Here is a 15132-nt window from a genome sequence, read left to right as displayed (position 1 = left end):
ATTTAATCCATCTTGAGTTAAATTTTTGTATATGTTGTAAGGAAGGTGTCCAGCATCAATCTGCTGCATATGGCTAGCCAGTTATCCCAACACCATTTATTGAGTAAGGAGTGTTTTCCCCCTTGTTTGTTTCTGTCAGCTTTGTTGAAGATCAGAGGGTCATGGGTATGTGCACTTATCTTTTAAATCTTATAGAATAAAAGTGGATTACAATACAAAATTACAATAATACTGTTTTTTATCTTTGTCCATGTATCTACCTTTACCAGAAAACTTTATATTTATATATGGCTTTAAATTACCATCTAGTGTCCTTTAATTTCCACTTGAAGTACCCTCTTTAGCATTTCTTGTATGGTAGGTCTAGTGATAATGAGCTCCAGTACCTTTTGATTGTCTGAATATACCCTAATTTCTCCCTCATTTTTGCAAGATATAAAATTCTTGACTGACAATTTTTTTTCTTTCAGGACTTTAAAAATACTACCCTACCACACTCTAGCCCGCGAGAGTTCTGCTAAGAAATCTACTGATTGTCTTATTAGAGACCCCTTGTATGTGATAAGTCACTTTCTTCCTGCTCCTTTCAGGATTATTTCCTTGTCTTTGACTTTTGTGTGTGTGCGTGTGTGGTAAAATACACATAATATCTTAATCATTTGAAGTGTACAGTTCACTGGTATTAAATATATTCATAATGCTGTGCAACCGTCACCGCCATTCATCTCTGTAACTCTTTTCATCTTGTAAAACTAATATTAATACTATTAAACAATAACTCCACATTCCCCTCTCCCTTAAATCCCTGACAACAACCATTATACTTTCTATCTATATAATATTGACTACTTTAAGTAACTCATATAAGTGGACTCATACAGTATTTGTCTTTTTGTGATTGGTTTATTTCACTTAGAATAATGTCTTCAAGATTCATCCATGTTGTAGCATGTGTCAGCAATTCCTTCTCTTTGAAGAGTACATAGTATTCTGGTGTGTGTATATATACATTTTGCTTATTTATTCATCTGGCAATGGACTCTTGGGTTGTTTCCATGTTTTAGCTATTGTGAATAATGCTGCTATGAACATGAGTGTACAAACATCTCTTTAAGAACCTGTTTTCAATTGTAATTATATTCTAATATCAGAAAAAATAGACTTTAAGTAAAAAATTAAAAAAGGTTATAAGAGACAAAGAAGGATCTATAAATCCAAAGAATATATATAGGATATATATATGATCCATATATTATATATAGGATATATATATGATCCATATATTATATATAGGATATATATATGATCCATATATTATATATAGGATATATATATGATCCATATATTATATATAGGATATATATATGATCCATATATTATATATAGGATATATATATGATCCATATATTATATATAGGATATATATATGATCCATATATTATATATAGGATATATATATGATCCATATATTATATATAGGATATATATATGATCCATATATTATATATAGGATTTATATATATCCTTCTTTGTCTCTTATACATAATATATATTTATATGTGTATGTGTGTGTGTGTCTTGCTCTGTCACCCAAGCTGGAGTACAGACACATAAGGTCTTGCTCTGTCACCCAGGCTGGAGTACAGAGATATAATCATGATTTACTGCAGCCACAACCTCCTGGGTTCAAGCAATCTTCTCACCTCAGCCTCCCAAGTAGTGGGGACTACAGACAAACATCATCACACCCAGCTAATTTTACCCTACAGGACACTTTTAAGCATTACCTGTAGGAAAGGTCTAGTGGTAATGAACTCCCCCAACTTTTGTTTAATTTCTCAGTCATTTTTTTTCCTTTGTATGAGTCATACCTTCCTGTTTATTCGTATGTCATGTGTTTGTTTGTTTTTGCCAAAAACTAGACATTTGAATCTAATATTGTTGTAAATCTAGAAATCAGATTCTCCCCCTTAGCCACGTTTTGCTGGTTTTTTTTTTTAAATTGTATTTGCTTGTTGTGGTTTTCTTTTTAATTGTAATAGGCTGTCTCTGTGCCAAGGATCAGCCTAAGGAATAAACTTAAGGTCTTCTCACAACTTTTCTGATCCTGTGTCTTTCCCTGGGCATATATGATCACCTTTAAATTTTCCCCATATGTGCAGTTGTTTCTACATGTCCTAGTTTTTAAAGTCTGGCTTCCAAAAGGGGAAAATGAGAAAACTTTGATGAAAAAAGAAAAATGTCACTGGCCCTTAATATCCCCTGGAAGTCACTTCAGTTGGAGAGGAAGGGCTGGCAACAATTAGGGAAGGTGTAACAGCAATGGCTGCCTAACTCTTTGCACCTCTAAGCTCAGAAGCATCCATCAATAATCAGAACACAGATCACTGATATTTGGGGGACAGAGTTATTTTTGCCAACCTTGCCTCCTATAAACTGTATGCAAGTTGCTCCAGGGAAACATGCACAACTGCCTGCTACAGGGCTATGTGTAGAGGATGCTAATTGCTGTTGTGCTAAGAGCTGAATGTGATTGAAATTAATGTAATTTACCATCCACCATTCCTCTAGAAGTTGCAAACCTTTAATAGAATCCAGAGTTCCAAAATAGTTACAACAGACAGATTATGGCAGTCAACTTTTGTCTGGACCCGGAGACAGATTCCTGGAGCTTACTACTTCACCATCTTCAAGAATCCTCTCTTGTCTTTGACTTTTCAAAGTTGATTATAATGTGTCCTGACTTTTGACAGTTTTATTATAATGTGTCTCTGACTTTTCAAAGTTGATTATAATGTGTCCTGACTTTTGACAGTTTTATTATAATGTGTCTCTTTGGATTTATTTTCTTTAGAGATTTTTGAGCTTCTTGGATTTATATATCCATGTCTTTCCTCATATTTGGGACACTTTTAGCTATTACTTCTTCAGATAATCTCTCTGCTCTCTTCTCTCTTCTTTTTCTGTCTTTGTGAGAAAAAAAATTTTGTGAAAATTGGTATTTTTGGCCCCCTTTATATTTATATTGTTTCACTTGATGGTTTCCCATTGTCCCTTATGCTCATAACAGAGTAGCTGAGACTGGGTACTTTATCATGAACAGAAATGCATTGGCTCACAGTTCCAGAAGCTGTGAAGTCCATTATCAAAATTGCTAGCATCTGGTGAGGGCTTTCCAGCTGAGTCATCACATGACAGAAGGCAAGAGGGTGAGAGAGCAAAAGGAGGATGAACTTACCCTTTCATAAGGGCCCTCATGCCACCCTTGAGGGCAGAGCCCTGCAGCTAATCACCTCTTAAAGGCCCTACCCTCTTAATACTGTTACAATGCAAATTAAATTTCAATATGAGTTTCAGAGGGAACAAACATTCAAATCATATAGGTATCTCATCACAGCTTTTTCTCAGAGGCTTAGATTTCTATTGTATTCCTCTGCCGGTAATCTCTTGTCCCCAGGTGTCCATTGGTCTGCAATCTCCCTGCATTTTTCTTGCACTATAGCACCCACCACTTCCTTTCATGGCTTTCATCCTTAGAAACAAGCTATGCTGTTTTACTCCACCTGAGCATTGAGTCAGGCGAGACCAAAACCAGCACCTGGAGCAGCTCAAAGACCAGAATTTTACAAAGAAGTTTTGTTATGCTCCTTCCATTTTGAGGGAAGGAACAAGGAATTGGTCCAGGTGACACCAGGGAGATATTGGGGCTAGAGCAAGTAAAAAATGCCATGAAATTTGCTAGTGTTTTGAATGTGGCTTTTTCTTGATTGGATATCACTTTGTTTCTATGATCTTTGGTTTCCTGAAGGCCAGTAAAGACATTTTAGTAAGTATGTCCTTGTTTATTTGATGTTTCCATAGGAAAAACAAGATCTACAGCTTCCCAGTCCACCATCTTGCTGACATTACCCTTTATAAATTAATTTTATATGCAGAGTGAGCTAGGCAGCAAAATTTACTTTATATATTGATTTCTAGTTATTCTAGAACCACTTATTGGAAATATATTTTACTTTCCAGTGCTGGCCTTGATTAGTTGTCAAATGCAGAAATTGACTGTGCATGTGTGGATCTATTTCTGGACTCTGTATTCTGTGCCATTATTCTTCTTGTCTTCTGTTATGCCAATATCACACTGTCCCCATGACTGTAGCTGTATAACATTAGTTCTCAACTGCAGAGTAATTTTGCCCTCCCTGTACATTAGGCAATGACTGCAGACATTTTTGGTTGTTGAACTGAGTGGGAGGTGCTTTTGGCACCTGTATGTAAAGGCCAGGGATGTTGTTAAACATCATGTAATACAGATGACAGCTCTGACACACACATGCACACACACATGCACAAAATTATCTGGCCAAAATATCTGTGCTAAGGTTGAGATATTTCACTATATATTAAGTCTTAAAAATCAAGTAGTGTAAGTCTTTGGTTCTCTTTTCAATACAATTTTGTCTACTTAAGTAGCTTTTCCTTTTCCTTTGAATGTTAGAATCAACTTGTCAGGGCCTGGCACAGTGGCTCATACCTGTAATCCCAGCACTTTGGGAGGCCAAGGCGGGTGGATCACCTGAGGTCAGGAGTTCAAGACCAGCCTGGCAAACATGGTGAAACCCTGTTTCTACTAAAAAATACAAAAATTAGCTGGATGTTGTGGCAAGCACCCATAGTCCCAGCCACTCAGGAGGCTGAGGCAAGAGAATTGATTGAACTGGGGAGGTGGAAGTTGCAGTGAGCTGAGATCATGCCACTGCACTGCCGCCTGGGTGACAGAGCAAGACTCCATCTCAAAAAAAAGAAAAAAAGAATCAACTTATCAGTTTCTATAAAAATGTCTTTTGTTAATGTGCTTAAGATTATAATTGGGAATTATATTAAATCTACAGATTAATTTGGAAAGATTTTATATTTTATCAATATTGAGTATTCCTATCCATAAACATGGTATATCTCTTCAACTTTTTAATATAACAGCTTTGTGAGAAAAAAAGTTTGTGAAAATTGGTATTTTATTTTATTTAGATGTTTTTAACGAAGTCACCAGTGAATCAATCTGATATAGCACTTTTGCATATGGGAAGGTTTCAAATTATACATTACAATTTTAAATACATTATAAGAATGATCAGATTTTGCTTTTCTCTTTGGTTTGGCTTTGTATCCCGCACCCCCCAATCTCACCTTATACTCTCATAATTCCCACGTGTGTGCAAGGGACCCAGTGGGAGATAATTGAATCATGGGAGTGGGTCTTTCCCATGTTACTCTTGTGATAGTCAATAAGTCACATGAGCTCTGATGGTTTTAAAAACAGGAGTTTCCCTGCATAAGTGCTCTCTCTTTGCCTGCTGCCATCCATGTAAGATGTGACTTGTTCCTCCTTGCCTTCCACCAGGATTGTGAGGCCTCCCCAGCCACATGGAACTGTAAGCCCATTAAAATTCCTTCTTTTGTAAATTGCCCAGTTTTGGGTATCTCTTTATCAGCAGCATGAAAATGGACTAACACAGTAAATTGGTACCAGAAGTGGGGTGTTGCTGAAAAGATACTTTAAACTATGGAAGCAACTTTGGAACTGGGTAACAAGCAGAGGCTGGAACAGTTTGGAGGGCTTGTAAGAGGACAGGAAAATATGGGAAAGTTTGGAACTCCCTAGAGACTTGTTGAATGGTGTTGACCAAAATGCTATGATAGGGACAATGAAATCCAGTCTGAGGTGCCCTCAGATGGAGATGAAAAACTTGATGGGAACTGGAGCAAAGGTGACCCTTGGTTATGTTTTAGCAAAGAGAATGGCAGCATTTTGCCCCTGCCCTAGAGATCTGTGGAACTTTGAACTTGAGAGAGATGATTTAAGGTATCTGGCAGAAGAAATTTCTAAGCAGTAAAGAATTCAACATGTGACTTGGGTGCTGTTAAAGGCATTCAGTTTTAAAAGGGAAAAAGAGCATAAAAGTTTGGAAATGTGCAGCCTGACAATGCGATAAGAAAGAAAATCCCATTTTCTAAGGAAACATTAAAGCTGCCTGCAGATATTTGCGTAAGTAACAAGGAGCCAAATGTTAATCATCAAGACAATGGGGAAAATGTCTCCAGGGCATGTCAGAGACCTTTGCAGTAGCCCGTTTCACCACTGGCCCAAAACCTAGGAGGAAAAAATGGTTTCATTGGCTGGGCCCAGGGTCCCTCTGCTGTGTACAGTCTAGGGACTTGGTGGCCTGTGTCCCAGCTGCTCCAGCCATGACTAAAAAGGTCCAAGCTACATCTTGGGCCATGGCTTCAGAGGGTGCCAGCCTCAAGCATTGGCAGCTTCCACAGAGTGTTGAGCCTGTGGGTGGACAGAAGTCAAAAATTGGGGTTTGGGAACCTCTGCCTAGGTTTTAGAAGATGTATGGAAACCCCTGAATGTCCAGGCAGAAGTTTGCTGCAGGGGTGGGGCACTCATGGAGAACCTCTGCTAGAGCAGTGCAGAAGGGAAATATTGGAGCCCCCACACAGAGTTCCTGCTGGGGCACTGCCTAGTGGAGCTGTCAGAAGAGGGCCCCATCCTCCAGACCCCAGAATGGAAGATCCACTGACAAGTTGCACTGTGCAACTGGAAAAGCTGCAGACACTCAACACAAGACTGTGAAGGCAGCTGGAAGGGAGGCTCTACTCTGCAAAGCCACAGAGACAGAGCTGCCCAAGACCATGGGAATCTACCTCTTGCATCAGTGTGACCTGAGTTTGAGACATGGAGTCAAAGGATATCATTTTGGAGCTTTAAGATTTGACTGCCCAGCTGCATTTCGGATTTGCATGGTTCCTGTAGCCCCTTTGTTTTGGCCAATTTCTCCCATTTGAAATAGCTGTATTGACCCAATGCCTGTACCCTCATTGTATCTAGGAAGTAACTAACTCACTTTTGACTTTACAGGCTCATAGGTGGAAGGGACTTTTCTTGTCTCAGATGAGACTTTGGACTGTGGACTTTTAAGTTAATACTGAAATGAGTTAAGACTTTGGGGGACTGTTGGGAAGGCATGATTGGTTTGGAAATGTGAAGACATCAAATTTGGGACAGGCCGGGGGCAGAATTATATGGTTTGGCTTTGTGTCTGCACCCAAAACTCATCTTGTAGCTCCCATAATTCCCACGTGTTGTGCAAGGGACCTGGTGGGAAATAATTACATAATGGTGGCAGGTCTTTCCCATGCTATTCTCATGGTAGTGAGATCTGATGGTCTTAAAAACAGGAGTTTCCCTGAAAAAGCTCTCTCTCTTTGTCTGCTGCCATCCATGTAGAACATGACTTGTTCTTCTCTGCCTTCAGTCATCATTGTGAGGCCTCCCCAGCCACGTGGAACTGTTAAGTCCATTAATCCTCTTTCTTTTGTAAATTGCCCAGTTTTGGGTATGTCTTGATCAGCAGCATGAAAACAGACTAAAACAAGTCAGTTTTGCAAAGTTGTGTTTTACAAGAAATTCTTCCATTTCATTTGTTTAATGTATTCATTCAAGTTGTTATTTATAGTCTCTTTTTTACCTTTTTTGATGTCTGTAGCATCTGTAAGAGTACTTTTATAACTAACACTGGCAATTAGCGTCTTCTCTTTTTTGTCTAGCTAGAGGTAATTTACTAATCTTTTCAACTTTTGGTTTTGTTAATATTCCTGTTATCTATTGCATTGATTCTGCTCTGATCTTTATTATTCCTTTCTTCTACATATTTCAGGTTTAATTTTTTCTTCTTCAGTTTTTGAATAGTAGCTGCTTGAAGCATTGATTGTAAACTTTCCTTGTTTTCTAATACAATTACTTAAAGCTATAAATTTTTCTCTAAATTCTGTTTTGTCTGCATTCTGAATATTTTCATATGTTTTCTTTCAATTATCATTTAGTTGGGAACATTTTTAAATTTCTCTAGTGCTTTCTTTTTTGATTCATGTTAATTTTAAGGATATTTTTAGTTCCCAAATATTGTAGACTTTCCTTTGTATTCTGTTATTTTAAAAGTAACTTTATTGAAGTACAATTTGCATATCATAAAAATTATCCTCTTAAGTGTATAATTCTTTAGGAAACTTCTAAGTTGTGCAATTCTTACCATAATCTAGTTTAAAAATATTTTATTCTGTTTATCAGTTGGATAATTTCTACTGATGCGTCTTCAATTTTACTAATCCAATAATTTTTCATCTTCCAACTGCTACTAAACTCAAAGTTTTTTTTAAATTTTAGTTATTAGCCTTTACATTTCTAGAATTCTACTTGGTTTTTCTTTATAGTTTCTACTTCTCTGTTGATAGTTCCCATTTATTTATTCTTTGTGACTATCTTTATGCTCTTAAGCATATTCATGTAATGTATATGTAACATAACAATATTATACATGTACATTTATGTAATAACATCATTGTCTGCTAATTTTAACAGGTAGGTCATCTTGATAACTTGTTTATTATCTACTTTTTGTCTTGTCAGTGGTTATATTTTCATGTTTCTTCTCATTTCTATTAATTTTTATTATGTCTTAGGTGTTTTGGAGATGTGTTGTAGAGACTCTAGGTTTTCTTATTTTGAAGAGCCTTGATTTTGTTCTCACAAATAGTCTAATGAACTTGTGGAAGTTTGATTTTTTACTTTGTTAGGGTGGTTTACTTTGAGTTTGTTCTTAGGTTTATGAAAAATTCATAGTCCAGGGACATAGTCGTTACTCCTAAGAAGTGGCCATTTCAATGGAAAACACAATGTGCTTACTAATCTGCTCTAACTTTGAACTTTGCATAGTTCAAACTCAAAACTCTGTTTCCCATGGACTGAGTAGAAGTTAAAATTTCTATTCATCATTTTTAGTCTTTGTTTCTTTTCATCAGGTTCTTTGTAGTCAAGCCCCTGGTTTCTGCCACTTAAGAGTGGACCCTTTGGGAAATGTGTGTGCATATTTCGGGGTGTCTCTTCTATGCCTCTTTCTTTTTCTGAAATATCATCTCTCAGTTTCCAGCTACTCTACAGCCTGGAACTTCATGCTTTGATCCTGAAATCCAATAAGACTACTTAATTTTTTAGCCACCTTAGCTAGAGGTCTTGGAAGTGCCCTGGGGTAAAACTCCTATAAATATATTTCTTACTCAACACATTTCTGTTCTATCAAGAGCCAAATCCCCTTCAGTTTCTGACTACTTCTCCCCTCCCATTTCCTCTCCAATGACTTCAAATCATTGTTTTACAATTTTTTTCTAGAGTTTATAATTTTATCTAATGAGTATGAGTTCAATAAAATCTACTCTCATTACTGAAATAAGAATGCCTGCTGTATTCTTATTCCTGGTTCATATGAAGGGTATTATAGTACTGAAATTGTATTCATGCTGGAGAAATGGTGAAATTCTTTGAAATGGGCAAAAAAAGATTGTTGAACCCTCTGTCTAGTGGACTCTGCCTAGTTAGCTGTCTGTATCTTTCATTATGTTTTGAACTATTTTATAGCTAAATTGTAGAAATCAGACAGTAATGCCAATGACTCCATAACAATGCAAACAGATTTCACGGGGAAGAATTCAATAATTTATTATTCCATGGATATTGACTATTTCTGCATTTATTTAAAACATCTCTGGCTGGGTGCAGTGGCTCACGCCTGTAATCCCAGCACTTTGGGAGGCTGAGGCGGGCAGATGACATGAGGTCGGGAATTCGAGACCAGCCTGGCCAATGTGGTGAAACCCTGTCTCTACTAAAAATACAAAAAAAAAAAAAAAAATCCCAGTTACTTTGGAGGCTGAGGCAGGAGAATCGCTTGAACCTAGGAGGTGGAGGTTGCAGTGAACCAAGGTCGTGCCACTGCATTCCAGCCTGGGTGACAAGAGCAAGACTGCATCTCAAAAAAAAAAAAAAATCTGTATTTCTGATTGTATTGTATTTATATATGTATTTTCTATAAATTCTCTTTTGAACTGGTTGTGACATTTTACTGTCTCTTACATTAATTAATGTATTAAAATGTATTTGCATGTGTTCATTTTATATTTGTATGAGAAGTATAATTTTACTTTTTAAAAAGTTATCTTCTAACTCCTATCAAAACCATAAGTCTTAAACATAACTCAGTTTGCCAATGAAAATTTGCTTTTAATATTGCTACCACTGAAATGTGGATCACTACGTAGGGTTCCTTAAATTTACCCAAAGGCTCCCAGGTTGTAGATTAAGTTTAAAACCCTCACAAACATCACATACAAATGCATCACATACCAAAATATTTTGAAGTAAACTACTACACAGACTTTACCTGATAGATCAGCACAGACTTTTAACAGAAGGGCATAAAGAAAGGTTAAGTTTAAGCTTATGGGAGATAATTGAGGATCATTTTCAACCATTATCTGGTTGAAGATACAAACATGGTCTGTTTGTTTTAATATCAAATCACTCTTAATTTCAACATATCAACATAGAAGAAACCATATTAGATAGCTATCTCACAAGACCCATGGCTATTAATCATCTTTTTGGGAACTATCCAGCAAAAGTGTAGCATCTTGTTATTTTGAATTATGTGAATTAGTTTGTCAAGGTTATAGCACAACTATTTCATTTAGCGTGATGACACAAATGAAGTATGTAGTCATATAATGCTATTTTCCTTGTAATCACGGTGTTAAATGGTCTTCATCATTTACCCACAGCCAATTGAATGGTGCATTTTCAAAGACTTTGCTTTATAAAATCAAAAAATCACAACGGTTTCCAAATTTTTTTTTCAATCTTTTTCCGTTTAAAAGTAAACTTCACTGTGGAAGATGCAAACTCGGGGAGGGCAGAAAGATCACACACAAGGCTGCCACTTCACACCTGGAGGGTGACACGGCAGCGGAGCAGAGACACTCTTAGCTTCCCAGATGGTGCAGCTGCAAGGCAGAGCTGCTCTGCACTTCCCAGACAGTGGAGCCGCGGGGCAGAGGGGCTCCTACTTCCCAGACAGTGTGGCGGCGGGGCAGAGGCCCTCCTCACTTCGGAGATGGTGGGGCGGCCGGGCAGAGGTGCACTTCACTTTCCAGAGGGTGTGGCAGCCAGGCAAAGGTGCTCTGCACTTCACAGACGGTGGGGTGGCTAGGCTGAGATGCTCCTCACTTCCAAGATGGTGGGGCGGCCCTGCAGAGGTGCTCCTCACTTCCCGGAGAGTGCGGCGGCAGGGCAAGGCCCTCCTCACTTCCCGGAGAGTGCGGCGGCAGGGCAGAGGCGCTCCTCACTTCCTGGAGAGTGCAGCGGCAGGGCAGAGGCGCTCCTCACTTCCTTTTTTTTGTTTGTTTTTGACACGCAGTCTTGCTCCGTTGCCCAGGCTGGAGTGCAGTGGCGCGATCTCCGCTCACTGCAAGCTCAGGTGCTCCTCACTTCCAAGACGGTGGGGTAGCTGGGCAGAGGCGCTCCTCACTTCGCAGAAGGTGCTGCAGCCCGAGAGAGGCCCTCCTCACTCCCCAGTGGGGCAGCCAGGCAGAGGAACTCCTCACTTCCCAGACAGTGTGGTGGCAGGCAGAGGCGCTCCTCACTTCCCAGAGGGTGGGGCGGCGGGGCAGAGGCGCTCCTCACTTCCCGGACAGTGTGGCGGCTGGTAGAAGCCTCCTCACTTCCCACATGGTTGGGCCGCTGGGAGAGGCACTCCTCACTTCCCAGACGGTGCGGCCACCAGCGGAGGTGCTCCTCACTTCCAAGACGGTGGGGTGGCCGGGCAGAGGCACTGCTCACTTCCCAGACCATGGGGCGGCCGGGCCAAATGTATTTTTATATGGAACTATTTGTTCAGTTTATTTTCAGCAAAATAGACTATTTAGTGGACTAGTCAATTAGTTATCTAGGGCCAGGAAAATGAGGATGAGAACTGCTAAAACCATCTGTTAATGTCCACAAACACCCTGAAATCCAGAAACAAGTCTTTTTGTCCCAAATCAGAACTAAAAATATATTCCTTGTCCTAAAATAAAGAAATAAAAGAAGAAGCAAATGTATTCATTGCAATCTACCTATACTAGGTACAAAATAAAAGCAAAGTATTTGGACAGTCTCATAATTTTCCTTTCTTATGAGAGCCAAAATAAAATAATAAAATTAATTTAAAAGGCAACCTTAGCTAAAACCTCAATGCAATACTTTGTTTTTTAAATCCTTCAAAAATTGGAGAAAATAGACTACCATTGGGCTGGATGAAATAAATTTGAGAATAAGTACATATCTCTGAGACTTGCTCTAAATCCGTAAATGAACTAATTAATTAATTAAATGGAAATAAGTCAATCAAAGAAGGCTAGCCCAGTGATGCTAGTGTCTCATGAAATCAATGATTATCAATGTAGTTGATGTTCTCCTAAGGCCCAGTTTTAAAAATACATTAATAGGCTGAGTGCAATGGCTCACGCCTGTAATTCCAGCCCTTTGGGAGGTTGAGGCTGGAGGATCACTTAATTCCAGGAGTTCAACACCAGCCTGGGCAACATGATGAAATCTTGTCTTTACAAAAAATACAAAAATTAGTCAGGCATGGGACCGTGTGCCTGTAGTCCCAGTTACTCGGGAGGATGAGGTGGGAGGATCACTTGAGCCCAGGAGTTTGAGGCTGCAGTGAGCTGTGATTGCGCCACTGCACTCAAGCCTGGGCCACAGAGTGAGACCCTGTCTCAAAAAAAAAAAAAAAAAAAAAAAGACACATTAATAAGCAAACCCCATATGCTTAGAAAACTAACATACTGAGACTTACAAGAGCTCAGCTTATCATTTGCCCATTTGTAAGTATTAGATAAGAGGGGTAACAAAAAGTGTGTATCACAATCATCATGCCCAAACAGATTCCTGCTGAATTTGTCTTCTGTTTAGAAAGACCAAGAGAGTGGCTGGGCATGGTGGCTCATGCTTGTAATCCCAGCACTTTGGGAGGCCGAGGCAGGTGGATCACCTGAGGTCAGGAGTTTGAGACCAGCCTTGACAACATGGTGAAATCCTGTCTCTTCTAAAAATACAAAAATTAGCCAGGCATGGTGGCATGTGCCTATAATCCCAGCTACTCGGGAGGCTGAGGCAGGAGAATCGTTTGAACCAAGGAGGCAGAGGTTGCAGTGAGCTGAAATCGCACCATTGCACTCCAGCCTGGGCAATAGTGTGAGACTCCGTCTAAAAAAAAAAAAAAAAAATCAAGAGAGATATTCCACGTGGAAACTGCACAGCCCAGAGCTGGCGTATAAACCTAGCTAGCTATAACTGTAGCTTAGGGCCTCAAAGCATTGGTATCAGATTGATTGCTTTGACATCTGAGAAACGCAAACCAACAAGGCAATTAAATTAGAAGGCTGGCTGTTTTCACCAATTTATCAGGGACTTAGGAGGTGGCTGAAAGCTCTCAAGGAGCTTTGTAGAACCTCTTATATGGTGGCAAATGTGGGGGAACATGATCAACAGCTGAACAGCTTAGGAGGGAACTTCCTTTCAACTTCCTTCTTCATGGAATGGCAAAGAGTTTGCTGTGAAAGAACAAAATCACTTCTTTTCCTTCCCCCAATACAAGCATTATTTGGAGCTTATAACATTTGTCTTTATTTACTTTTCTCTAAAAAAAAAAAATTGTTGAAATGTCCCTTTGGATATTCTAGTAAAACTACAACCATAGTAACAAAATATCCTGCCTTTCAATAGCATACAGCCGTCAGGCAACCAGTAAATATAGTATTGATATTTAGCAGATCCGTTTGTAGGGTTGTCAGATTAAGCAAATAAAAATATATGATGCTCAGTTTAAAGTGCATTTCAGACAAACAACATCTTTTATATAAGTATATCCAATGCAATATTTGCTTGACTAAAAGAATCATTCTGAGCCCTGACTTTGCCAATTTCTATGCAGCTTAGGAAACTTAGGTATGGAAAACCAGCTTTATGTTAGTAAGAATAGCCTCCAGTTCTAGGCCTAAGTAAAAATAGGGGTTATATGCCTTGTTCTCCAGGGGAAATAGAAAGTAGCTTCTTGGGGAAAAGATTGCCTAGCCTCTTGGTAATAAGTCAGAAAAACCATAGTTGGTCACTCACTCCTCAGAGAGTAGAGCCTCTATAGCAATTCACTTCCAAAGCCTAAAACTGAAGTGGAAATTGAGAGGAGAGAGGCCTTTTAGGACAGTAGTCTTCAAATATTTTTATTAATGTGCTCTCTAAAAGAATGTTTTAAAATGATATACTCCCTTGAATATTTTTAAATGATGCCTTAAATTGTATAAAAAAATTTAAGCATGTATACTATAAAGGATACATTTTCAGTGTATCCTTTACAGTATACATGTATACTGTAAAGGATACATTTTCAGTATATCCTTTATAGTATACATGCCATACACACACAAACAAACACATATTGTATATATTATAGTTTATAACCTAGCTTATTGAAGACTTTTACTAAAATTGGCTTATGGAGCATATACATTTCAAATAACTATTAAATCAAAAAAGACTAAATTTTAAAATGTTAGAATTTTTTTCTAAATATCAGAATATTTTAGTGTTTGTAAGACTATGCGTGATTTTTTCCATCAACTTTGCTGTATTTCATAAATTTTTTAAAAAGTTTTTAAACTGACACATAATAATTGTACATATTTATGGCATATATAGTAATTTTTCCATACATGTAATGTATAGTGATCAGATGATGGTAATTAGCATCTCCATCATTTCAAACATGTATCATTTCTTTGTGTTGGAGACATTCAGTATCCTCCTTGATATAGTTTGGATATTTGTCCTCTCCACATCTTATGTTAAAATGTGACCCCCAGTGTTGGGTGGGGGTCTGGTAGGAAGTGTTTGGGTCGTGGGGGAGGATCTTTCGTGAATGACTTGGTACCCTGCCCATGGTAATGAGTTGCCACAAGATCTGGTTGTTAAAAAAGGTCTGGGACCCCCACCACTACCTCTCTTGCTCCCCCTCTCTTGTTCCCTCTCTCGCCATGTGATATGCTGTTGCCATGATTGTAAGCTCCCCGAGGCCTCACCAGAAGCCAAGCAGATGCTGGTGCCATGCTTGTACAGCCTGCGGAACTGTGAGCCAAATAAACCACTTTCCTTTATAGATTACGCAGCCTTGGGTATTTCTTTATAGCAATGCAAAATGGGCT

Source organism: Gorilla gorilla, chromosome 6, assembly GCF_029281585.2.
Source record: "Gorilla gorilla gorilla isolate KB3781 chromosome 6, NHGRI_mGorGor1-v2.1_pri, whole genome shotgun sequence".
In the NCBI taxonomy this organism is placed as follows: Eukaryota; Metazoa; Chordata; class Mammalia; order Primates; family Hominidae; genus Gorilla; species Gorilla gorilla.
The sequence above is the reverse complement of the archived record's forward strand: the minus strand, read 5'-3'. Positions refer to the sequence as shown.